Below are 26,032 nucleotides of genomic sequence, written 5' to 3' on the forward strand. Positions count from 1 at the left end.
TTGTTTCTGATCATGGGGCGTTCTTGGCAAAGATACTGGAGTGGCTTGCCATTTCCTACTCCAGGTGGATTGCGTTTAGTCGGAACTCTCCACTATGTCCTGTCCGTCTTGGGTGTCCCTGCACGGCATAGCCCATAGTTTCTCTGAGTTACTCAAGCCCATGCCAAATGGCGAAGAAGATGAGGGCGGCGGTGAGGAGCAGCGCCAGCATGTAGCAGAAGGCGGCGAACGTGAACGCCATGATGGCGGGAGGCGGGAGGCGCGGATCAGGCCCGGGCCCGGCGGCGGCGGCGCGCGGTGGATGCTGGGAGGGATCATTCAAGGGAGGCCGCGGTGGGCCCACAGGGGGGGAAAAGAGCAGCCGCCGCGCGGGGAAGCCACTGATCAGGATTTACTGATGGCTAATTTTAGAATTTGTCATTTGGTGTATTGGTCTGCAAAAACAACATTGCATTATTTAGACCCACACTCTTAACAGTGCTGAATTTTGGGTTGTCTGTTTATATCACTGCATATATTATGAATCAACCCCAGTGTCTTTCTAACAGGATCCAGGACCAATGTTTCCTGTTCTCTTTCTCTTTTTCCTTTTTCTTCATTGCTTTGCTCCTCTTCATCTTTTCCCTTTATACCATTCCTCTCCATTTCCCCCTCTGAATGTTTACCTATAAATCTGTTTAGTAAATCTGTTTAACAGATTTCTTTCTTCCACCTAAGTATGATCAGTCTAATATGACAATGAGAAATAACTGATGCAATAGAAAAGAGAAATATTGAAACATTGTGCATTTCTCCATTCTCTGTGACAGAAAGAGAAAGAAGAAATCTCATCAGTATTAGGAAAGGAATTTTACAGAATGATCAGAAACAGAGGCTTATTTCTTGAAATTATCAGCAAAACTATAATAACTTTGCACTGCCTATAGTTGTAAAGGTTTTTTTTTAAACATAGCCTATGAACCACAGAGGTTCAGTAAGGCAGGACCTTTGACTCACATCACTTTTGACAAGCTTCACATGTTTAATTTACAATAAACGTGTTTCATGTTTCATTGCATGAGACATTCAGGAAGAGATACGTAGTATGGATGTGCATGGTGAAAAATCCCGTATTTGTTTTGTTTTGTGTGTGGGTTTTTTTGTAGAGTTTTTCTTTTATTTATTTATTTATTTATTTATTGGACTTATATACCGCCCCCTAGCGCTACAAGCACTCTCCGGGCGGTTTACAATTTTAATTATAAAGGCTACACATTGCCCCCCCAGCAAGCTGGGTACTCATTTTACCGACCTCGGAAGGATGGAAGGCTGAGTCAACCTTGAGCCGGCTACCTGGGATTTGAACCCCAGGTCGTGAGCACAGTTTTAGCTGCAGTACAGCGTTTTAACCACTGCGCCACGAGGCTCTTTTTGTTTTTGCGTTTTTTATGCACAGGTCCATTTGTTTAACATGAAAGGGAAAGCCTCCTTTGGGTAATTTGTGACTGTTTTCCTCATTCATGTTTCTGATACAAAAACCCTAAATATAATTTAAACGGCAAAATTTAAACACACACACAGTCCCCTCTCCCAAAAACAAACAAAAGCAAATAATAATAATAATAATAATAATAATAATAATAATAATAATAATAATGATCATCATCATCATCATCATCATCATCATCATCATCATCATCATCATCATCATCATCAAACTCCCCAGCCAAACCAACATTACTAAAATTTGGGGAGATTTCTGTTACCGTTACCACTTGATGTATTCTCTTTTCTTCTTTAAGTCCACCACGGAGGCCAGTACAGGCAGCAAAAATAATCCAAGAAAAAGTAAGTACCAAAAACAAAAAGAAAGAGGAGGAGGGAAATCCCGAAAGATATCGGCTGGGAGGAATAAAAAATAAATCTCAAAGAGACATGTTAGCACTGGCAGGCCACCTCACATCTGCAACAAAAGACATCCTCCAAAAAAGAAAGGAAATAATAATAATAATCAAGAATTACAAATCCAGGACAAGTTCTTGAGTTCAAGGGAAACAAGAGCAGAGCGTAGCACCACGTATACACTGGACTTTAGGAAGGCCAGTTTTATTAAACTCAGAACAATGATGGGTAAGGTCCCATGGCAGGAGATGTTAACAGGAAAAGGAGTCCAAGATGGGTGGGAGTTTCCTACAAATGGAATTCTAAAGGCACAACTACAACAAAAGGTGGAAGACAGCAACAGAAGCGCATTCTTGAGGTACACACATAGCAAAAGGCAGAGAAAAGAAACAGCGGTTCAGCTACTCGATGGGGATAAGAAAATGTTAACAGATTACAAAGAAATAGCAGAAGTGCTCAATTCCTACTTCAGCTCAGGCCTTCTCCCAAAAGATAGTCTATGCTTCTCCAGGCAAATGTGAAGTACAAAGATTGCAGCTTGAGATTGTTAAACAGTCAAGGAATAGTTGATTACTTCAAATGAGTTCAAACCCTCAGGGCCAGATGAACTGCATCCAAGAATATTGAAGGAACTGGCTGAAGAGATCTCAGAACCATTGTCTATTATTTTCTTGAAACCATGGTGGACAGGTGAAGGGCTAGTTTGATGGAGGAAGACGAATGTTGTCCCGGTCTTCTAAAATGGCAAAAAAAGAACCTGGGAACTACAGACTAGTCAGTCTGGCATCAGTCCCAAGGGAAATTCTGGAGCAGATTCCTTGAGGGCTTTTGAAACAAAGGTCTTAGTACTGCAGACATTCTGGTATCTTACCTTGTTGCAAGGAAGCATTCACCACTCCCCTTACCCAATTGGCCATTTTCCTTCTAGCTGCTTTTATTATTTATTTATTTATGTATTTATGTATGTATGTATGTATTTATTTATTTATTTATTTATTAGATTTTTACCCCGCCCCTCTAGACCATGTCTACTCGGGGCGGCTTTTATAAGGCCATCAGGATGTACCAACTGAAACATATCTACTATAATGGGACAAGCAGGGGGCCAAAGTTAAATCAACAGCACCTAAGTCAACTACAGCATCTAAGTCAGAGTATACACAACTGAGACCAGCTCAGGCAGGAAGACTTGTTGTGCAGCGAGGTGGACAGTACGCCAATAGTATCCCTGTTCTATCCTGGGCATGCTTTCTCAGATAAATGGACTCAAATCCAGAAACCTGTGGTGTAGGGCACCTGGCAAGGGTGAGTGAATCTTGGCAGGTGTCATGAGTTCTGCCGAAGAAGATCTGGAATCTGAGGGGTTAATTACAGCTGAAGAGAATGCTAGGCAATCACAATCACAGTCAGCTGAATCACCACCAGATTCTCCTCCCCCAGTAGCCAGAGTAAGGGACAAGCTTCGGCAAGGACTCATGACACGGAGATCCGAAGCCCGCATGACTGCTTCCCATAGGAACATCAGGTTGACCAGCCCTGAGTATTAGCAGGATGAGGTGTTTAGATGGCTGCTGTTGCTATTAAATCTGCACCCAGATGCTGGCAAGCTTGTGGAACCAACAAGTTAAATCTTTGGCTCGCATCCACGCTCCTGACTACCTTGAACCTTGTTCTCTGGACCCTTGGCTTTGGACTCTGACCCTGGACTACGCTGTGCGATTTGGCTTTGGACCCTGACCTCCGATTACGGTGTGTGATTTGGCTTTGGCATTTTGATATCGGCTCTGCATTCTCTGAACTTCTGACATTGGACTGCCTTATCGGACTCTGCTGTTGAAACCCCCGGGAACGTGACAGCAGGCTATTGCACCTCCTCCTCCCCATCCCTCAGACAAACTCCCCCAGCTTCATCCAGCTATATCTCTGTAATGCAAGCCAGATCAGCATGTTCCTCCAGGATCGAGTTAACATCAAGATGTTAGCTGTCTTACCTTTCACTGACCTGGAATTTAGCAACAGCACCTTCAACTCAGAGGGTTTGCCATCAAGTCTATCCAGGCTATTTGACCTGGGAAACAGCACTTTAAATTTTTTCCCATTTTTGCGTGGGAATGAGGACCAGCATTCTATTTTTCTGCCCTCTTTCCAAGGTGTTGTTGATGTCTCCCAACACCTTCTTTCCTGTTGTCCTCTGTAATTGTACTGGTGGCTCCCTGCTCCCCTGCAACATCACCCTCCCTTATCATACTGATAATGGAACCGATCTGAAGTTTTATAAGGAAAAACTGGCTACAAATGTTTTGAATTAAATTAGAGAAGCCTGGGATTTTATAGCATAGTAAACCAATGAAACAGGATAATAGATAACAAGTTTTTGTGGGAAACTGCTGCCTCCTAAACTGCTCTTGATGAAATTCTGCTTCAACTTTTCATATATATTATGAATAACTTCCTGGGGTTATTAAAACCATAAAGCATTCCCTTCAGTTGAGTATCCAGATCTTCCTCCTTCCATTTCTGATCTGATCAGGTAGTTACTGTCCCCTTAACACCGTTTTATTAAGACTTTGTCCTCTTTTTGCTTTTCTTGTTCTGTTTTTTGCAAGGATTCATTCAGGCGATTCCCCTTTCGCTGCTTCTTTCTGTGGATTTGTTTTATCTGCCTCATCAGCCTTAGGACTTAACTGCCCAAACAGGATTTGAGCTCACAGAATCACCAGAAAAGACAATGAGCCATCTACCATAATTAAGTTTTAGAATTCTCTGTGTTCTCTTTAAGCTCAGTTTTCTCAAACTGTGTTTGCTATTTTTAAAATATAATCTCGCTCAAGCCTACAGCTATTTATCCTATAAAATATACTGGACCATAATTCTATTCCTCTGTATTTTGTATAGTTTAAATGTGACCAATTCTAATCCACATTCTCCATTAACCAGCTGTGTAACGTAATAACTTCTCCTCTTCTAGTGATTAGTGTTGTATCTTGTTGCACATTTGTTTCTCTAAGAGTAAGAACATCTAGGAACCAGATGAACTGACCACAGGGGAGAAAGCACTGGAGAAATAGGGTGGTTTCGCAATGTTTTGCGCATTTCCAAATATACAGACGAGACACACATAAAACAGGTGCTCACACTCCTAGCAATAGAGCAGCTTGTTGTCTTCCTGATTTACAGAGGACAGCCTTCTATTTGAAGTTACCTTTTCCTGACAGGGCTCATCAGCTAAGGGCTACTATAAAGGGATTTTTTTTTTTAAGGCAAGGGAAAGCAGGGCACTTGAGAACTTGCCTATCCACAGTTAGGCCCTGGACAATAGACTGAGCATGCACTGTGATCACCTCAGTACAGCCTTCAGGTATTTCCCACCCTCACCATTTCTCTTTCGGCCTGTCTAGATAGCTATGTAGATGGGCATTTGGATTGCTGTTGGTTCAAACTAAATTCTATTGTCCACATATGTTTCTAATTAAACGGATCCATCCTGCCCTTTCAATGCCGTCCTGCGCCTTTCTCCTACAAGGGCTAGGGGTTTCTGGGTTTTTTGGCAGGATTTAGTGTGCTCCTAATTATCCTGTTGTGTAGCCTGTGCAGATGGCTAGTTTGCACGCAGCTGTGGGCAGCATTTTCAGAGGCAACAACAAAAGGAAAGCCACTGCAGCCGCCTGGATGATAGCTGCAGGAATAGGTCAGGAAGGGGGCTATGTCGACTCCAGGGGCTCTGCCCCCCCCCATGCAGTGCAGCCCAAGCAAAACCCCAGCTGAGGAGAAAGATAGGAGAAGGGAGAGTTACTGCCCTTGTCTCCACAACCTACGCCTCAGTGTTTTTCCCTCACACTAGTACTACCACAGTGAGCCTGCCCCACCACTGTTGTTCACGTGTAGAGAGGATGTTTATGACATATCATTTTTTAAATGCAACCCATGTTTGAGTTTGTGGGTGAGTTTGAACATGTTTATGAGTAATCTGGTGAGAAAGGCCAGATTACTCATAAACTTGAGTTTGAACTTGCTTATGGGTTCAAATGCAGGTTGCGGAGAAAATGTGAAATGTCTCAGAAATCCTCCCCCTACTCATGAGTAAACCGAATACACTTATATGTGAGTAAACCAGCAGTCCAAAGACTTGTGTGGAGAATAAACATCTCCATTGTGAAAGACGGATCACTCAGGTGAGAAATTAAAATACATTGCACTGAGGATAAGAACTTTTTAAGTGCAAACCAGACAGTTCCAAGTTCCCCTGTCTAGATGGGCCCTTTGTCTCATTCCAGAATTGCCAATCTAGTATTTATTTACATAGGTAGATTTCACAACAACCCTCTCCCCTGAACTGGGAGGTTGCTTTCTCCAAGTTGTGATGGTTTTCTCTTTGAGACACATACCGCAATTGCTCATTGTCTACGGAACATTAGCTCTCATGAAGGAAACATCAAACGACTATCCTGGGCTATTAAAACAAGCAGTCTCACTAATAAGGGAAGATTCCCAATGATGGTAATGTACATTCGTAATGAAATTTAAGCAATATAATTATCAGATACCTGTGAGGAAAAAGGTGAAGTACCCATATACTTTCTCATTCTTTCTCAGTCCCCCCCTCCCCTCTCTCGCACAAAGAGAGGGAGCTTCTTTTTGGGCTAATTGATTCAAGTTACATTAAGCACCTGAGGTGATGGCATTCCAGTGGAACTATTTAAAATCTTAAAAGATGACACTGTTAGGGTGCTACGCTCAATATGCCAGCAGGGTTGGAAAACTCAGCAGTGACCAAAGGATTAGAAAAGATCAGTCTACATCCCAATCCCAAAGAAGGGCAGTGCCAAAGAATGCTCCAACTACCATACAGTTGCACTCATTTCACACACTAGCAAGGTTATGCTCAAAATCCTACAAGGTAGGCTTCAGTAGTATGTGGACTGAGAACTCCCAAAAGTACAAGTTGGATTTCAAAGGGGCAGAGGAACTAGAGACCACTGTAGTTACATCTTTCTTCCCACAATCAATTGGATATGAATGACTAGAAAGCTACTTTTCACATTACATTGGAACATCCCACTAAGTCACTCCTGTATCTGAGAATATATTTTCTGAATACTTAAATGTATTAATCAGTTTAGTAAGCAGGAATGCAGATGGGCTGGCAGTTTGTGTGTTACTAGAGACATGATCCTTGGTAGGTGTTACTGCATTTCTTCTTTTTAGTACAGCACGTCTGAGGGGTATGAGGTTGGAGAATGCTGCTTGAGGGGTTAGTACATTTAATATTTGTGTAGCATTTTCTAGATTTTAAGGTGATTCATGTGTATTATCTAGCAATCCTTAAAATAACACTTTAAAATAAATCAATGTTATTGTTATCTCCCTGTTACAGATGAGAAGACTGAGGCTGAAAGAGTCACTTACTTGAAATTGTTTCATAAATTTATTTCAGAGACAAGATTTAACCCTGGGATTTCCTGTTCTGTAGCTCATCTTCATCATCTTGATGAAACATATTGAAAAAACTATGATTTCATTTAGTAAAAAGGAACAATCCTTTACTTCATCAACACAGGGTCAAGGAAATAGAAAATACAAATCTTTAAGTTCTGTTCATAAAAACCTTTGATATACTGTACTAAGCAATATCATTTCAGTTTGAATCTATTCATGTCCCCCCATTTAAAAATAAATAAGGAATTTCCTTTGCTAAAAGCCTGTGAAAGAAAAATAAAAGATTAGGCAGTAAAATATGTAAGAAGGGCTCACATTTTAAATGCTTTTAGCTTATAACCTAATTAAAAGATTTACATGCACATTCCCTGAAATTTCATTCTGCACTCAGAGTAAATGCTTTAAGCCCGGATAGCAGACAGACACTATACATAACGAGTGGTTTAATCCCTGCTTAAAGTGCAAATCTTACCATTAGCTATGGAGCTGCTATGGCACCTCCATAATAAATTCAGAGTCTACTGGAACATGGCAAGTGACGGGGGATGTGGCATACAACAGGAACAGAAACACAGTACCAGAGCCCCAAATAAGGACTGTTTTTTTGTGGAAGCCCTCCAATACAACTACCAGCAACTTTGCATGGATTGTCCATTCTTATTTTATTTCCAAGATTATTTTAACTTTCTATTAGCGTTAATTATATTGAGGCTTCAGATACATAAGTATCCATGTCAAACATACTGATGTGCCACAGTGTGAGATAGTTTAGTTGATAGCAGCAATTTTGTACTTTTCGGGGAATCAAATGGACAGCCAGCTGATCGGATTCACAGACAGAAGCATGGAAGGTCGGACATGTACATACATATGCAGCCAATGGTACATTATATAAAACTCATTGACTCATATAACAATGTTAAATTCTTTTGCAGAAAAGCACCAGGTTTACATGATTTCTGTTCTAAAATGGAGCAAAGTCACTAATTTACGGGTGTCACTGTAAGCTGGAAAGACTTGATGCAGCATGATGAAAAAAACTATGATTTCATACAGGAATGGAACAACAACAAAACAGGGTGATTATTTTCAGATGGTGGGGCATTTGGTGTTGCACAATTCACAGCTGGTATCACACCGAATCTCTTAACAATCATATGCTTTTTTGTGAAAATACAACATTTACACCCTTTCTGGCTAAGACACGGATAATTTTCAGATATTGGGACACATGGTGTTCTACTTCTGTGGGCATGACAACCAAGTGAAAGAATACTCCCATTTGAGCATAGTATTACTAGCACAATCTGTCCTGTCCTCTAAGATGGAAAAAAAAGATCAATACTGCAGTTGCATGTCACCCCCACTCCCAGAAAGGTTCACTCCAAAGGGGGGAGAGAAAGAGAAGGAGGACAGTAGTGGTGCTGATCTCCCTGCTGCCGCCACCCACTTGCACACCCCAGATGCATCTGTTCACTAGTGATTCCCCCCCTCCCCAAATTCCCCATAATGCCTTGACCCGGAGGACTCTCAGGGCCATGGCCTCATCCATTTAGCCAACCAAGGAGCCCTTAGAATATATATGCAGGGAGCAGCAGGTAGGGAGGAAGAGGCCAACAGCTGGATAGCTTTAAAAGAAGAGAAAACACCCAGGGGTTGCTAGTCATGACGGCTATATATTAACTCCAGCATGGGTGCGAGCTGGTGTCTGACTAAGAGTTCTTGGGGAATGGTCGGAGGGTTTCCTCAGGCTCTCCTTCTGGGCTTCCCAGACCTTGTCAACCCTTTGTCATAGGGAAGTTGCCATAACTCTTTCATGATTTTGCTAGCCCTTTCCTTCAGTACTGCTGTCTTGCAGTATGGTGGCCAGGACTATAACTAGCATTCAGAGGGTGGTCACACCACACAAAGGCAAGGCGACCAGCAACAGTGGCACAACAGTGTGTGTATGTGACAGTCAGTGCAGAGACACAGTGATGGGTTGATGAGACTCTGATGTAAAGTCAAGGTAATGAAAAAGTTAAGGGCCCTTCGGAGCACATCTAGATTATGTATCTAGAAGTCAAAATAAAAATGACCCCCAAAATTGTGGCCTGGCAGCATCCTATTCGCTCAGGTTTCAGGCAGCCAAACTTGGACCTCAGACAATGGATCTCCGACTCTTGAGTCCTCAGGCCCAAAGCCTGCAATTTGGCAACCCTACGTGTGAGACAACAGCAAGGGGAAGAATTAAAAGGAGGGGTTGGAAAGAGTCTGTGCAGTAGTGAGAGGTTTTGTCTTTGTTGGGAATGGAAGGAGGTGATAGCATAGTGAGAGTTTGCATCTGGAACTGGTTGAGGATATGTTCTGTAACGAAGGTGCATAGTGTTAGGCCATTACATGTGCTGGAGCGATGACCAGAACCATGTATTAAATTATCTACATAAAAAATTAATAATGAATAACCATGGTAGAACACCTGTATTAACATCGTACTGTTAGTCTACATGCTAATAAAATAACCATAGATTTTCAGCAGCTTATACCCCCTGTTCATTCACTATACAATACATTACAATACATATAACGTTAAAAGTCAGTGTAATTCAATATCCTTTACAGATGTGAAGGAAAGAGCACTGCTCTTTCTTGGTCTTTTATAACGTTGAAACATTTGAAGGTGGCTTCCCAGAATGGTAGAAAGTTATTTCTGAAGGGAAGAAAGAGTCAAGGTAGGGTAACAGCAAGAACCACTGAACATATCGCACTGCCTTAAATTACACCACATTTCTTCTGAAGTTCTTCACCTTCCTTCCTTCCTTTCTTTATATGACCACCCTCAATAATCTCATGCTGTGAGGAAATCAGGCCACCTCACATCTTGCAGGACATTTATAGCGAATGAATGCTTAGGCCAATATTTAGAATTTCTGTAATTCATAACGAAGGGCAGGAAAGCTATATGAGGGAACTGATGGACTTTGGTGAAGTGGTGCATTAGAAACACAGAATGTATCAATGTAGTCTTGCAGAAGAATTCCTTAACAATAGTGATGCAAACATTGTCTCTGTTATACAGTATTCATATAGAAAGGAAAGTAGGCTGTGTTAGCCAATATGGAACATTCCAAAATCCATATTAGTGCATTAGTTGTATTATGTGAATAAACCTTTGAGATCTGCAGATCTTTCCTCGGGCAAGACATTGCAGAAACCCAGGTGTGTTCTTGGCTCGATGTTGGAGTCATAGCACCTGCATATTGTGCTAGTTTTGAGCTGAAATGGGGAAAGAGAGGTCTGCAGACAATCAATGGTGCTCTAATCAGTGGTGTTGTGGATTTAGGTTTCACTTGGATTGGGCCTTACTAGTAAGATATAATAATAACTGGGACAGTACAACATGGCCAAGTCCACACAGGTTGGCTCTATTTGCAGGAGGCACAGTGGGGAATCAAACTCCCAACCTCTGGCTCCACAGACAGATACCTAGCTCACGGAGCTATTCAGCCAGCTCCCTTACTAATACTGAGAGCAAGAAAAGCAGAAAAAAAATATTCTCCATTCTTGAAAATATAAAAATATTGATACATACTCCAGGTACATTGGGCAGCTTGCCTAAATGGTATTACACTACTATGAATTCTGAAACCGATATGGAAAAACCAGGAATGGCATGAAATGTCCTGGCACTGTTTTTATCATTGTCCATGTGCAGTCCCAGAACTATATTAATAAACAGCTTTCACACAGAACAGCACATGTTTGTACAAAATGCTGCTGAACATGACAAACAAAGTCTGTAATTCAGCTGCCTGGATGGAGAAACAGACTCCGCAACGTTGCTTTCCCAACAAGTTTAATCAAGTGTTGTGTGCAAATCAGATTTCTGTGTATAACCAAAAGGAGGGGGAATTTTATTCTGTAGCTTAAGAAATGTTGCTTCAGTGCTGTTGGTGAGAGGCTGTGCAAATGGGGGAAGGGGGTTGTTGTTCTGTCTTTAAAAAAAAAAAAAAGCTTTATAATAGCCAGCAATAACTGGCCACTCCTGTAGTGACAGTGTAAAGATTTATTAGAATCTAGAGCAAGAGAAAAGGAGACCAAATAAATGAAATGCACCCAGTGCCCACCTACAATAGCTTCCTATTATTATCCTGAACCTCCTGTCAGCTGAATATTTGTTTCATAATGTAAGACGAGGGAGGTCTCCAGATGCCTCATGACATGAAGGCATTTGCCTAGAGTGAGAGCTAGTTGGGTGTCCTCTTGGGGGAAAAGCTTAGGAATTGAGAGTGAGCAAGAATGACAAATTAATCAAGGAAACACTTGGCAGGTCTGTGCAGTGCCAGCGAAGGATGCATCTGGGGTACAGCCAACCTGTTATATAACCAGGATGTAGGTGTAGCCGTGATGATACAAATGCAGCCATCAAAAATCCCAAACTTCTGTTTGGATGCATATAAATATTTTAGGTCAGCCTCTCCTCCCATAATTTTTTAAAAGTATAAAAATAACCAAGCTTTTGAAAGAGAAAACAAGTGTAATTATTTCTGAGGTCCAGGGCTCGATTGAGTAAAGTAATGCTCAGGGGCTTTGTTCAAACTGGGATGCATTAGAGCAGGCGGGCACATGACACGTGCCGGCAGACACGTCTCACCGGATGCCAGTTTATAAATTGGTCGGGAGGCAGTGGCTTAACATCTGATTATTCCTCAGATAAAATGCAGCAAATGTGAAGACCTAATTAGGTAAAAGCATACAAGAGTTAGATGAAATAGGCCCAAGAGGATGATTAGAAATGAATGGCATGGAGGAGGGGGAGGGGGGGAGAGACTGTTGGGTTGGGAGGAACGAAAAATCCTAGAGAGAAAAACGAATGCCCTTCCCTTCTGTATGGAATGGGGTCAAGAAAAATATATGTCACACACCATTGTTACTCTGCTTTTGGTGTGCTTCGGCACTTCATTTTTTCCAGAGGAAAACTGTGATGACAAGAAGATTGGAGTGCAGTTGTTTCTGCAGCTATATTGTGGCTTAGAAACAGATTTTGATGAAATGGTCTCTAGATCTCAGGTAACTCCATACACTTTCATGAGGATACGGATGGAATACTGCCATTTATGTTGTTCTGAACTCCTTGGACAAAGGATGTGACACAGTCATGATTTTTAGAAAGGGGCCCTGGGCCTGTGGCGAGCCTCAGGGCACAGTGGTTAAACTGCAGTACTGCAGTCAAGCCTCTGTTCATTATTTGAGTTTGATCCAATGGGCTCCAGGCTGACTCAGCCTTCCATCCTCCCAAGGTCAGTAAACTGAGTATCCAGCTCACTTGGCAGCAGAGGGGGGGGGGGAGGCAATGTGTAGTCTTCATAATTAAATTGTTAATTAAATGAAATTGTAAACGGCTCAGAGACTGGTCTAACATTTTCGGGCAGCATACTGGACAAGTTGAAACAACAACGATAATAACCTATTCAGAGCATAAGGAAAATTGCATAAGAGTTTCCCTGCTCCAACACTATCCATTTTACAACTAATTATACAACTCATTGCACAACCAGTCTTACAAACAGTACAAGAGTGAGCACACAAGGGGCAGGAGGAATGGGTGTCACTGTTGTGTGGGGGGGTGTCAAGTAAGAGCAATAATCTAACACGTTACTGGCCACAATATTTTTAAGGTTTCTGAATAGGCTCCTTGAAGGCAGTTTACTGCCAGATGCATTCTTCTGTGAGATGCACTTTACTTTCTTTGCTCTTCTATATGTCTAATTCTGGCCATTTTTGACCATGCTTGAGAGCAGACTTTGAGTATAAGAAGCTACTGTAGTTGCACACTTGCCTATATGTCTTGTACTCCCAACCACTGGCTCTGTCTATCCATAGCCACAAAGACAGCACATAGAACAAAAACAACTGGAGTGGGGGGTGTTTCACTTCAGATCTGGATGAATTCCAGAATTGAATCAGGCTGATTCAGACAGATCATCTTACTGAAGGTTCTAGAATTGTGAAACAGAAGAGAAGAAAGCGTTTTAACTGTTTTTCATTCAGCATACAGTTTCTCCCCAGCAGGTGCATATTTTCTTTGGAAATATTGGTGTCTGTAACACATTGGCAAAACCAAACAAACATGGAGTTGGATAGGGAGAACCAAATGCCATCCCCATTTCAACACTGCTCTTTGACCTTATCTGAATATTTCCAGGTTCTATAACTGGAGCCTGCTGTGTGCTGAAAAGTCATCTGCATAGCAATTTCCCCATGAAAACAAATGACGATAAGCAGAACCTTTTGTGGATGCACCCAAACTATAAACTAAGAAGCCTCTCCTGCCTCCTTTCTTCTGAGACCAGATCTACGGAAAATTGCTATATCCAAAGGGATGAAGTGGCTGTGAAACTGACACCACACCACACACATCATTGTCCTTGATTTGGAGTTGGCACATAGTAAAATATAGAACAAATCAGAGCCTGGTGTTGCTGCAGAGGAAAGAAAGCCCCAAACAATAGCCATTTAAGTCCAAAATGATTATCATATGGAGGGACAGGAGTGATTGTGGACTGAGGGATAATTTAAAAATTGATTTGGCTTGAGACTGGGCAGGCTTCATCCCCTTATAAGGAGCCATTGTCCACACAGATTTCATGCAGTTCTGCCTGGCAATGAAAAAGCTACTGTCAGGATTTTTAAAAAAAATTGTAGTAAAAATTGATAGGGGTGGGATGTGCACATGCATCCAGAGACACAAAAACTGCGCTGGTCATATTTGCCTGAAATTTGTGAGGCATAAACATCTCCACAGGGATTGCTGTGCCGGAAATGACTTTCTATTGTTAATTTTCGTTTATTTCCAGTGACAGTCAATGGGGGATATAAAGATTTTGGTTTGTGAAGCAAGATCTAGATTTTTACCCAAGTTGAACTGGGGCGGGGCAGGGCTTGGAATCAATCTGAGTTTCTCTGCCCTAATTTGTGAATTGCAGAATTCGGGATCTAAACTAAAACTTGTGGTTAGTGCACACTCTTTAAAACTGCCACTATTCTGTTGTTGTTGTTCTGTTCCTTCAAGTCAGAGCTGACTTATAGTAACCCTAATAGGGTTTTCAAGATAAGTGAGGTGTTAAAGGAGTGGTTTTACTAGTTCCACCTCCCCAATGAGTTACCGTGGCTGAGTGAGGATTCAAACCCAGGCCTCCTGAATCATAGACTGTTACTCTGACTACAGATCACTCTGTCCACTACACCACCCCACCCCACCATTAACCTCAGGTGCATTCAAAATTCAATTCTCCTTGTAAGGCATGTAGGAGGGCCCCATACATGCTACTAAAAACAAAGCTGAATGAAACAAAGAGGAAATACACCATTAGGAAATAAGGAGGGGGGAATAAAGGTGTGTATGAAATACATATGCTAATATGCAGGTCTCTAATGTACTATATTCAGAAACAATTACTCCAAGTGCCATAATAATGGAGAGAACTATGACAAGATGCCATGTGTTCATGCTTAGTCTGCTGTCCAGAGGTTAAGTGTTATGTTCCCTTTCAAGGTGCCTGCTACCCTCTCCTCTTTCAGTTCTTATTTTTAAACTGGACATGGACTGGACATGCTTTCAGACAGAACACACCTTCCCACAGAGGACTGCCTACAGATACACCATCCAATGGAAGACTGTAGCATAAGATACATAACAGTTGTCATCTTACCTATGTGTGCTATAAATATTATTCAAAAATACTGTATAAGAAATTAATTTATCAAAAGTGTTCTAATCCTGATCTCGCTTCTGACAATACGATGAATTACTGTAAAACCATACTGTACTTTGTTGCTGAATAAAGGCATTTCACTATAAGTTTAGAATTACTACTGAATTTTCCCTGAACCATGTTCAAAGCGAATTTTGACAGCTGACTTTAGACAAAGTATCCATTGGAATTTTGAATGACATAAAATGAATTGCCATGGGATTAGCATTATTTATATTTCTCTGTTTGTGTATGTGTGCTTTCATACCTTATCTCAGAATGTATACACATGTTTTATGAGCATAATGGGGTTTTGCAGTATGTCTCTCTTTGCAAACGTCCCTCAGGATCATTACTTCCTTAGCTTGAAGAAGTCGCCCTTCTTCAGCTGTATTTTCTCCACCAACACATTCTAGTCTAATTTTAGCCTCTGAAGAAGCTTCTTTTCCAGGTCTACCCACCCCTTTTCACATTTAAATTATGTTCCTGGTTTTAAGAATGCACAGCCATTTGGGTTGCTAGGCAATAAAGAGCAACACCCCCCTCTGAGAACAATCTTCTAAGCCTCCCAGAAGCATCAGGAAGGGAATTTTGGGAGCATTATTGTGAGCAAAATACTCATAGCACTTAATTGTGGGGACCTGAATAGAAGCAATGGGCTAGAGAAACAACTGGGGGACACCAGTAACCTTGCCGACATTTAAAAAGGTGACTTTCTCCTAGATAGTGTTTGTTGATGACTTCTGAAACATATGAAACCTGTTCTTCATTAATTTTAACAGGGGAATGTAACAGAAATCTGGGTTGGAGTCACTCGGGTTACAAAGAAGCTGTTTGTGTAGCCCTTATAACCATTAGAACTTCATTGCTGGAAGGGGCCCTATGGGTCATCAAGTCCAGACCCTCTCAAGGGGGCACAGTGGGGAATTGAACACCCAACCTTTGGTTTTGCAGCCAGAGACCTAAGCCACTGAGCTATCCAGCAGTTAGTTATTTCCAGCTCTGATCGTCCTTCTGATCATCAGCCCTTGGATGAGTTCCACAAAAGAGTTGTGAAAGAGAGACTCCCATCATTGCTCCAAATCCATTACTAGACATGAAGTAGAATTCAGCTGAGGGCTTGGTCAAACCTGCCAAAAGAATCCCAGATACACCAATTTGACCATTATTTAGATTGTTACACAATTTTCCATTTACATGGCCAACATGAATTCATTTGCCCCAGCAATCAGTTTATTTCCACCTCACTGGGAAGTTTGTTTAAAATGTATTGCTTCATTCCTTTTTGCTTCAGCATGTGTGAATGTTGCTGTTAATTTTTTCCTTTGAGAAGGGGTTGGGTTTCTGGGCACTGTGGCCACCTCATGACCACTGTGCTTGTAACTTTAAAAAAATTTTTTTAAAGGTATATCAATAAATCAGTAGTACTAGCCACCATCACCACTGCCACCACCAAAGCAACATGAATTCATTGCTCAGAAGGAGCCAGCGTTCCCTACTCCTCCGCATTGAAAGAGGGCTTGAGATTTCTGCTTTGAATTGTAAAGAAAGAAGCATTGCATTTTAAAAACCCTGCTTTTTCACAGTATTTTGCAAGTCTTTAAACCTTGCTTCCTCCTCCTAATGCTGTTCAAAAGAAAAATGAAGGCCAAGAACTGAGAGGGAGTGAGATGCAGAGAAATAAGGGAAGGGGTGAATGAGTAAAGAAAGAAAGGAAAAGTGGAGGGAAGAGAAGGCATGTACCGCTTCATCAATATATCACCTTTGGTGATTAAAAAAGGACAAGGAAGACTGATTATCCCAAGAAACAGTAGAGAAAATTAAAGTGTAGCTTGCTATGATTCAAATAGAAATAAATGAATCAATATAGTTAAAAACAATATAAATATCACGTGACTGCTGAAAACAATTATCAGTACAACAGAGAGATAAATGAATCGATATAACTGGGGTTCTTTTCTCATGTGATTGAGCCCTGAGTTTGGCTTCCAGCACAGGGAGAGAAATGCACGAGTTGCTTTCATTATATTTTCCTTTTCATTCCTGCATGATTAGCTGTGGTGCTTGATCTTTAGAGTGTTCTTAGAGTGACTAGCTCACCATTGTAGTTTGCTGTGGCAGATCCATGACAGTTTGGGAGAAACCATGATGGCCTGCCTGACTTTTGACATCAGTACATCCCTGTGTGGAACAGAGAGGGACAACAGACCCTGTATCTTATGTGACATGTCATACATGGATTCCCTTACTGTGTGGAGAAAACTCTTGCAAGATGCTTAAGCTGGCTTTATGGCATCTTTGTGCCAGGTGGGTGGCCAAAGCAGATTAAAACACCAGGCTGCAGTTGATTTGGTTACGTAATTTGCTTCTTCCAACTATGCCAAACACGATGAATTTGCAATGTCTGTTGAAAAGGCAATCCTCCTAGTCACTTTTGGCATTTACTAATTACAATTCTTATGAAACTTAACAGTGTTCAACAAGCTGCTTTATCAAGTATCCTTATAAAAAGGATAAGGGAATGTGTGGCCATTTGATTGTAGTGCTAAAACATCACTTCCCCAAGCTCTGAGTCAAACATCATCTGTAGAGCCACACAGTCCTGTATTTGCTGACCTCTTAATATTACAGAGAGCAATACCGCAGTATAGATGACCGAGCTAACTCATAGCAGGAGGACTTGCAATCGCAGGTACACAGAAATTTCCCACCCCAGCAAATCGTATTTCTGCTACGAAATGCTAGGTTGCTTTCCCACTTACCTGTATACATGTATAGATGTTATTATTTATTCAGTCATCACAACAGAAAGGTTAGAACGACATATATATTTTTATGACTCTCTCTCTCTTTTTCTGTCCTTACTACAACCCTGCAAGGTAGATTCAGAACTGCTGGACAGCTCAGTGGCTTAAGAGGCTGGGAGTTCAATTTCCCACTGTTTGTCTTTGAGAGGGGCTGAACTCAATGATCCATAAGGTCCCTTCAAACTATGCAGTTCAAAGCTTCTTGTTGTTATTCTTGATCAGAGATGGCATTCACACCAAAGCTACACAATAAGCTTCAAGACTGAGCAGGGATTTGAATCCTGGCTCCTATAACTAAATTCCAGTTCTCTAGATAACATTTCCCCCACTCACCACCCACCTACCATGTCACTTAAGTCCTGTTTATCCAGTGATCCTTTATCCCAAATATGTTTTAGGCCCCCTAATTCATTTGCAGTGAGAAATAGGAAGAGTCAAGCCTGCTTCACCATCCTAGCTCTGACTGGGTTTTGATTGTATCACTTTTCTGACTGATATATTTAGAGAGAGCAAACCCACCCCAAGTAAAACAAGGTGAATTTCTGATTACTCATTAGAGTTTGTTGTTGTGCCCTGACTTACAGCAACCCTCATAGGGTTTTTAAGGGAAGTGAAATATTTAAGGAGTAGTTTTACCAGTTCCACTCCCCCAGTGAATTTCCATGGCTGACTGGGAATTCGAACACAGCCTCCTGAGTGCTAGTCCATCACTACACCCACACTAGGTACGAGTCACTCACTAGAGTACGTCCTATCAAAAGAGCAGTAGTGTAGGGTGTCAAGTGTCACAGAGTCGGAACACTTGAAGAGTGAGGGGGGAAATTCTGGCCCGATCCCCTCCCACCTCCAGAGGGAAAGTCTCTTTTTCTCCAATGCAAACCCATGGAGAGGGAATTTCACTTTGGGTTTCTTTGGGGGCTTTGTCCCCCCCCCAACACATCGAGACCAGCCAATAAGGAACATCAGTTTTTAGGCCTTTCCAGCATGTCCCCAATTACTAAAGATGAACAAGGCCAGAATCTATCAATCAAGGCTAAGATCTTTCTGAAAAACACCACTAAATGAGCCTTTCTGGAAACACTTATTGTGATTGAAGGGACAAAGGAGGACGGGGAGCTTTTGGACCACTGGCGTTTCCAGGAAGGTGACTCACCAGCCAGCTCTCATGGAAATGTCAGGTCTGGTTTTCAATGTATGGATAACTGAAGTCTGAAAATGCAACTGACAGGCGCTGTTCTCGTCTGCGGGAGTTTTAAGAGACCATGCTGAGCATACAGTTTCTTCTTGGGTATCCGAAGGAAGGTTTCAAAAAAGCTTACATCATTGGTAAATAGGAAACAGGCAACAACGTGGAAGCCATGAGCTTATTCCAAATAGGTTGCCTATCAAATCTCCAGGTATTTTGCTGCTTTCTGTTGAGGCATCTGAATTGAAGGTCAATTGCAAGTATGAATTTTAAAAAAGAAAAGAAACCTTGTTCTGAAATGAGGACAGGATATTAAACTAACAGAACAGGCAGTGCGTTCATCCTATTATTTCCGTCTCTGGGCAAGTCAGGAGCTGCACTTTAATTGGACAACTGACCCTGGGGCAATAAGGAGTTAAGAGAAATCTAGTCCCAGGACTGCCTGCTGTGCTTTCTCAATTAGGAAATTAAGCAGCAAGGCTGTGGTTTGTAATTAAAAACTAGTTCTGAAGTGTAGGATGTCAAGAGGAAGGATAGTCACCCTGGATATTTCACTGAAAAGAGGTGTGGAAAGAAAATTGGGGACACAAGGAACTGGGGTCATGTGAGATGGATCGCATGAGAGACGGAACGGAGAAGCACAGGAGGGGCAGAAGCTGCCTCTAAGCAGTTGTGAACATAGTGACCGAGCTGCTGTTACTTCCAGCTTTGAAAACAATAATGAGCCCTAATAGATTGTTTTCTTTATCACATAGTGACCCAGTAACACTACATTTTCCCACTGAATGGGCATTCAGGTATGAAAGATTTGAATATTAGTTTCAGGCTAACTTGCAAGGTACAATTAAAGGCATTTGGAGGTAATCCAGCATATGCTGAGAAATGAAGATTTGGCAAAATCAAGAGATTCTTGCTGCAGCCAAATGCAATGATGCTCTGGTAGGCAACTTAGTGATATTTGTGGGAAAGTCACTATTCTAACCTTCCCCATTGACAGAAATACTGGTTTTTGACAATGTTCAAATGACTATTAAAGTGCAGAATGAACAGCAAGAAAACATACTTGCTAACTGATAGAAACTGAGAAAGAGATAAGGGTAGGCTGGACTGCAGTAGTAGCTACTACTGTGTTTTTTCTGTGAGAAACTCAGGACAAGCTAACCTGTACAGCACAAACTTATCCTGTGCGGCTATACTGGTGTAGAGAAGGACAGGTGAGGAAACCACACCTGCTGACTATGTCCTTTAAAAGAGTGATTCTTAATCCTCCCCCACCCTTTCCTCCATATTCTTTACCCCTTGTGTGTCACAACCACCTTTATTCCAAGGAGCTCAAGGCAATCTGCATGGTCTCCCATTCTGTTTTTATTTTCACAGCTGTCCGGTGAAGTAGGTTAGCTGAGATGAGAGTGATTAACCCAAGGTTTCCTACTGAACTTCATGGATAGGCAGGGATCTGCCCCCAGGTCCCCCTGGTCCTAATTAAAATTTTTGATCACTATGTAAGAGGGATTTTACAATGCCAGCTCATGAGCTGGTACAGTTTGTGGCTCAGTGTGAAGTGGGCAGAAGCAAAATAAAAGGTGACAGAGATAGAGATGAAATCCTAAACACAACTTTTCTAAGGACAAAAAGAATTAGTTCCAAAATAATTCCAAATACAGAGAAGAGACAATAATTAAAAAAGGATAAACGAGAGCTACCAAAGAGAAGTTTAAAATCTAGATTAGGGGTGCTGAAACATCATCAGGAACAGATATCTGACTTGGATAAAATAATGAGAAGATAGAAACAGTACTGTATATGAATTTATTCTGAAAAGATCCAATGATACCAGTTTCCTTTAAAGGATAATAGATGGGTGTGTCTCAACATTTGATTGTCGTAATACTTAACCTATACTCTGGGCAAGGCTACTGTTAGGACACAACATGGTGAAACTGAAGGGTTTTTCTTTTGGCAAAAGCAGTAGTCAAGGGTGCACATTATTTCCCTGTCTGTTCAATCCACATGCAGTATATATCATATGTAGATATGGGGGTATTCGTATATGAGTATAGGGGCAAATTAGTAATTTGGGGAAGAAATACTAATGCAAGATACACAGATGATGCCATAGTACTGGCAGAGAGCAGCAGTGACTTGAAACTACTAATGAGGATAGTTAAATAAAGTACAAAAGCAAGAAGATAACAACAGATAGAAGAATTGTGCAACTTTGATGTTGATAATGAAATTGGAATTTAAAATTTTCTATACTTTGGTTCAGTCTCTGATCAAAATGGAGACTACAGCCAATAAATCAGAAGAAGACTGAGACTTGGCAGGTCAGCTCTAAAGAAACTGACATGTAAGGTTCCGTTTCTGGAGACCAAAATCAAAATCATCCGTACTGCCGTATTCATTATTGTGTATGAATGTGAATGCTGGACAATTAAGAAAGGAAAAAATTCAGTTTGTTCAAGATGCAGTTTTGGAGAAGATCTTTGCAGGTATTGTGGGCCACCAGGAAATAAAAAAGGGAATGCTAGGTCAAATCAGGGACGTGGTGGCGCTGCGGGCTAAACCGCAGAAGCCTGTGCTGCAGGGTCAGAAGACCAAGCAGTCGTAAGATTGAATCCACGCGATGGAGTGAGCGCCCATTGCTTGTCCCAGCTCCCGCCAACCTAGCTGTTCGAAAGCATGCAAAATGCGAGTAGATTAATAGGGACCACCTCGGTGGGAAGGTAACAGCGTTCCGTGTCTAAGTCGCACTGGCCATGTGACCACGGAAGATTGTCTTCGGACAAACGCTGGCTCTATGGCTTGGAAACGGGGATGAGCACTGCCCCCTAGAGTCGAACATGACTGGACAAAAATTGTCAAGGGGAACCTTTACCTTTACCTAGGTCAAATCAAGTCTGAATGTTCACTAAAAGCTAGTATGTTTAAACGGAAGGTATCATACTTTGGATGTAAAAAGATAAGACTCACTGGGAAAGACAATGGTTGAAATCCTGTTTGTGCAGCCCCATGATGATGTCATTAATTGCAAGTCACTGCTGATTAAAAGCTTACTTTGGAGGATTTTAGGGTGCATCTGATTATCATACTGTGTTAATCAGTGTACACCTCAAATTACATTTAATCAGTGACAATTTGCCTTTGACCATGACACAATCTCCATTGAATGTTCAGAGCTGTGCACCAAAATGTCAGCCAGTAATGCTAGGAAAAGCAGAAGGCAGTAGTCACAGAAGAAAATGTAACATGTGATGGTCTGTCTGAATAGAGGAAGCTACAATTTTGATTTAGCAAGACCTGAGCAGAGCTGTTAATAATAGCAACTTTTGGAGGTCATTAGCATGTAAGGCCAGCATAACTTAAAAGCAAATTGATGACGCATAAAAACAATAACCAAGTTCAGCAGAGATGGGCTAATTGTCTTAATTGCAGGAAACCAGAGACATGGATTTTGTGAGACAGGTGAACATGCATCATTGCATTTAAAGAAAACAAATTTGGGAAGCGCAGACTCGGAGGATCAGGAGAAAGACAATAGGAATTTAGAAGTTTTGCATGTCTGTAGTCAGGGTCCCAATCCTTCCTTGGTCATTGAAGTTTAATTGGCAAACATGGTCTAATGACAGCTTAATTTGCTTCACAAGATTGTTGTAAGGATAAAAAGGAACACATGCATATTTCCAGAACTTATTTTACTCAGTAAGTTAAGACGCTGTGCTAATTATATATATAGGTAGATAAAGCATGAATTATAACTATCCCAGTATTAAATCAGTGCACATCATTGCTCCATTTGACTTCCAAGTTTTGATATTCTTAATCCATCCCCTCATTAAATCCAGAAATGTCAGTAGTGTCATTTGCATTTTTAGGCACATATGGGTGTGCCCTGCATCTTGGAATCATGGCTTCTGCTGAGCAGGTCAGTAACCTAGTATAGCATCCCACAGAGGTGAAATTTCTGTGTAGAAAAAAACCTCTGCATTGTATGTTGGACATACAGTCTGTAACGGGGCCTCAAGCAAGGCCTTTGAGCCATATGTGCCAGCCAGGGCTCAAAGTGCACTTTCTTAGGGCCAGCCAGTTACTTCCTGTTTCTCAAGAAGAATGTTTAAAGGCCTAAAACAAACCCAGAATGGGTATAAAAATTTAAAATAGCAAATGGTGCCCTTTAGGGATTTCTGGGGTGGCATGATTCAACATTTTTGGGACAATTTTTTGTAACCATGTATGGATAATATATTTTCAGGGTGTTGGAAGGATCAGTAATTCTCAAGAATTAGATAGATTGGGGACTGAAAATGGTCCCCAAAGCCATTGAAAGTTGCTCGTTGCCCCTCTGTCAGGCACATTTGTAATGTGTTCCTGCCAACTGTACAGTGCATTTCCAAGGCAGAAATAATACCTGTTTAGGACATTGGCCTGGGGAAGCAACTGGGAGAAGGGATATTTATTCTGGATAGATGAAACAAGCACACCTTGCATGAAGCGAATTGGAGTGGCCACCATACTCAGAAGTAGCTGCATAGCTCATGCAACTGCAGCTCCAGTAAGACCCAAAGGAACACTGAGTAAGGCAGTAACGGAGAGAGAAGTGGACAATTCTACCCATAAGCAAGGCTGACCCAATAACCTTAGGAAACTTGTATATTAGCTGATATTGTTGGACCATCTAGTTCCATATTATCTTCACCAACTGGCAGTAGCTCTTCAGGGCTTCGGGCAAGAGTCTTTTCCAATCCTATTTGGAGGTGTTGGGAATTGAACCTGGGGCCTCCTGGGGTGCTCTATCACTGAGCTATCGTCAGTTCATAAATCTTGAGGAATGGATGCCTTCACCCCTGTGGAGACTGGCTGATTCTTTTAGCCCTTTTGATTTATCTCAACCTTACTAAAAATTACTACAAAATTATAAAATTTAGTTAATTGGAGGACAGAAATAGCACTCTTAGCTATGTGGAAATATTTCCTTCAAATTAAGATGCTTCTTAAGTGCACCCATTTTTGAGGAAAGGGGGAGAAGTCCATTATTTAATTGAAATTAGGAGACAGGGTCATGTTAAAAATATAGGTTAATCACAGTGAAGAAGCAGGGCCTCCTTAAGAAAACAAAAGCCAAGGAACCATTTATTAATTTATGCAAAACATTAACATTTCATAAACAGTCATGAGTTTGTGAGTTCATCCAGCTTCTTGATACTGGTTCAGTTTTTTATTTGCAGCTCAAAGAGAGGCACTGTGTGAGAAGTGGAGGTCTTGGGCATGGCCGATTCACAGGCCGATTCACATTACAACTTGTGTAATTGTGGCAAGAGATCACAAGGCAGCCATCCATAAATACTGAGTAAGCTCGACCGATAAGCCACAAATCCTCTACCTTCTGCTCAAATCTTCTGGCACTCTCAGAGAAAGGACAGACAGGAGAGAAAGGGGTTTGCCACATTTCTGCTGCAATTTGGAGAAAGACGGGAACAAGCGGGAGTCCTCTGTCACTATGGCTTATGTAGAACAGATCACAATGCAAGCACCACCTCTTCCCTGGAGCCTTCCAAGAAATCCCAGTGTCTTCTAAGAACTTCTCTTGCCGATGCTGAGGTGTGAGGAAAGCCAAGGGCAAAAGGAAAATGCATCTTCCAAAAACCACAGAGCTCAGGGAAGGGCTGCAAGTGGCTGAGTATCCTTTTACTAGAGGGCAGGGAAACACAGACTTGTTGGACGCCTGTCAGGCATGCTTCCCCTTTTCATGGGAACACCTTGCAGCTAATGGAATGGCTTGAATAATAATAATTAGCATGGGCTTGAGGTACTACAGTATATGACCAGCCCACCATGAGATATAGGAAGAACTTTGGCTAACACCTTTGAGAATGTTTGGCAGCAAAATTGTTCCTGGTGTCTCTGGCCACCATGTTTCTGAAGGGAGTACGGTGGTGCCTCGCACAACGGGCGCCTCATAGAGCGATGAATCCGCTCTACGAGGCCGGTTTTGCGATCGCAAAACGGTGCCCGCATAGGGCGAAAATCGCAGAGCGAAGGTTGGCAAGTGATTCACTTACCGACCTTCGCTTTGCGACCCGCCGATCAGCTGGTGGGCGGGTCCAAAATGGCTGCTGGAACAGCCAAAATGGCTGTGCACAGCGTTTTCACGCCCTCGGTAAACAAGGGGAGGGCGCGAAACCGCTGTGCGCTGCCATTTCGGCTGTTCCGGCGGCCATTTTGGACCCGCCGATCAGCTGATCCACGATCTCGCTGCGGCCGAAATGGCCGCGCGCAGCGTTTTCGCGCCCTCCCCTCGCTTACTGAGGGCGCGAAAATGGCTGCCGGACCCGGAAAAGCATCGCTGTACGGTGAGTTTCTGACCATTTGGAACGCATTAAATGCTGTTTAATGCGTTCCAATGGCTTTTTTTGATCCGTACAGCGATGCTTTCACACAGCGAGGGTTAATCCCGAACAGATTAACCTTGCTGTGTGAGGCACCACTGTACCTACTTGAATGTTTTGAATTGGCACATACATACCTTCCGATTTCACAATGTCTGCCCTAAAGGAAAACATACTTAATCATAAATACCTGAGTCCTATAAGCCTCACATATGAGGAGAAATTGTAATAATAATAATACATCTCCATATAGGCAAGCTTCCGTGCATGAGTAGTTGCTTGAACATAGGATCAGCATTGGCATATTCACAGGTTTTTAATGCTTCCATTGTGTTGTTGTTTGTTATGTGCTGTCATGTCAGAATGGACTCATAGTGACCCTCATAGGGTTTTCAAGGTGAATAAGACATTTAAGAGTGGTTTTACCAGTGCCACTCCCCCAGTGAGCTTTCATGGCTGAGGGGTTTTGAATCCAGGTCTCCCGAGTCTTAGTCTGTCACTCTATCTAGTACACCACTCTGGGTATTTCCACTGTATACAGAAGGATGATACAGTATATTCAATCTAACAGGTGACTGCAACCAATCAGTGGGTAGAACAGCA

The 26,032-nt window shown here is 41.9% G+C and overlaps 2 long non-coding RNA genes across 2 annotated transcripts in view; both read left to right on the forward strand.

Annotated features, from left to right (window-relative positions):
- Window positions 1-26,032, forward strand: part of LOC144586744 (uncharacterized) — a 70,418-nt gene that overhangs the window by 37,688 nt on the left and 6,698 nt on the right. The gene's annotated exons all lie outside the window — the stretch shown is intronic.
- On the forward strand, window positions 388-24,795 carry LOC140704412 (uncharacterized). Its single transcript, XR_012083592.2, has 2 exons — window positions 388-6,378; window positions 7,256-24,795. It is a non-coding gene; the product is annotated as an uncharacterized LOC140704412 (long non-coding RNA).

This window comes from Pogona vitticeps, chromosome 2 (genome assembly GCF_051106095.1).
Source record: "Pogona vitticeps strain Pit_001003342236 chromosome 2, PviZW2.1, whole genome shotgun sequence".
NCBI lineage: Eukaryota > Metazoa > Chordata > Lepidosauria > Squamata > Agamidae > Pogona > Pogona vitticeps.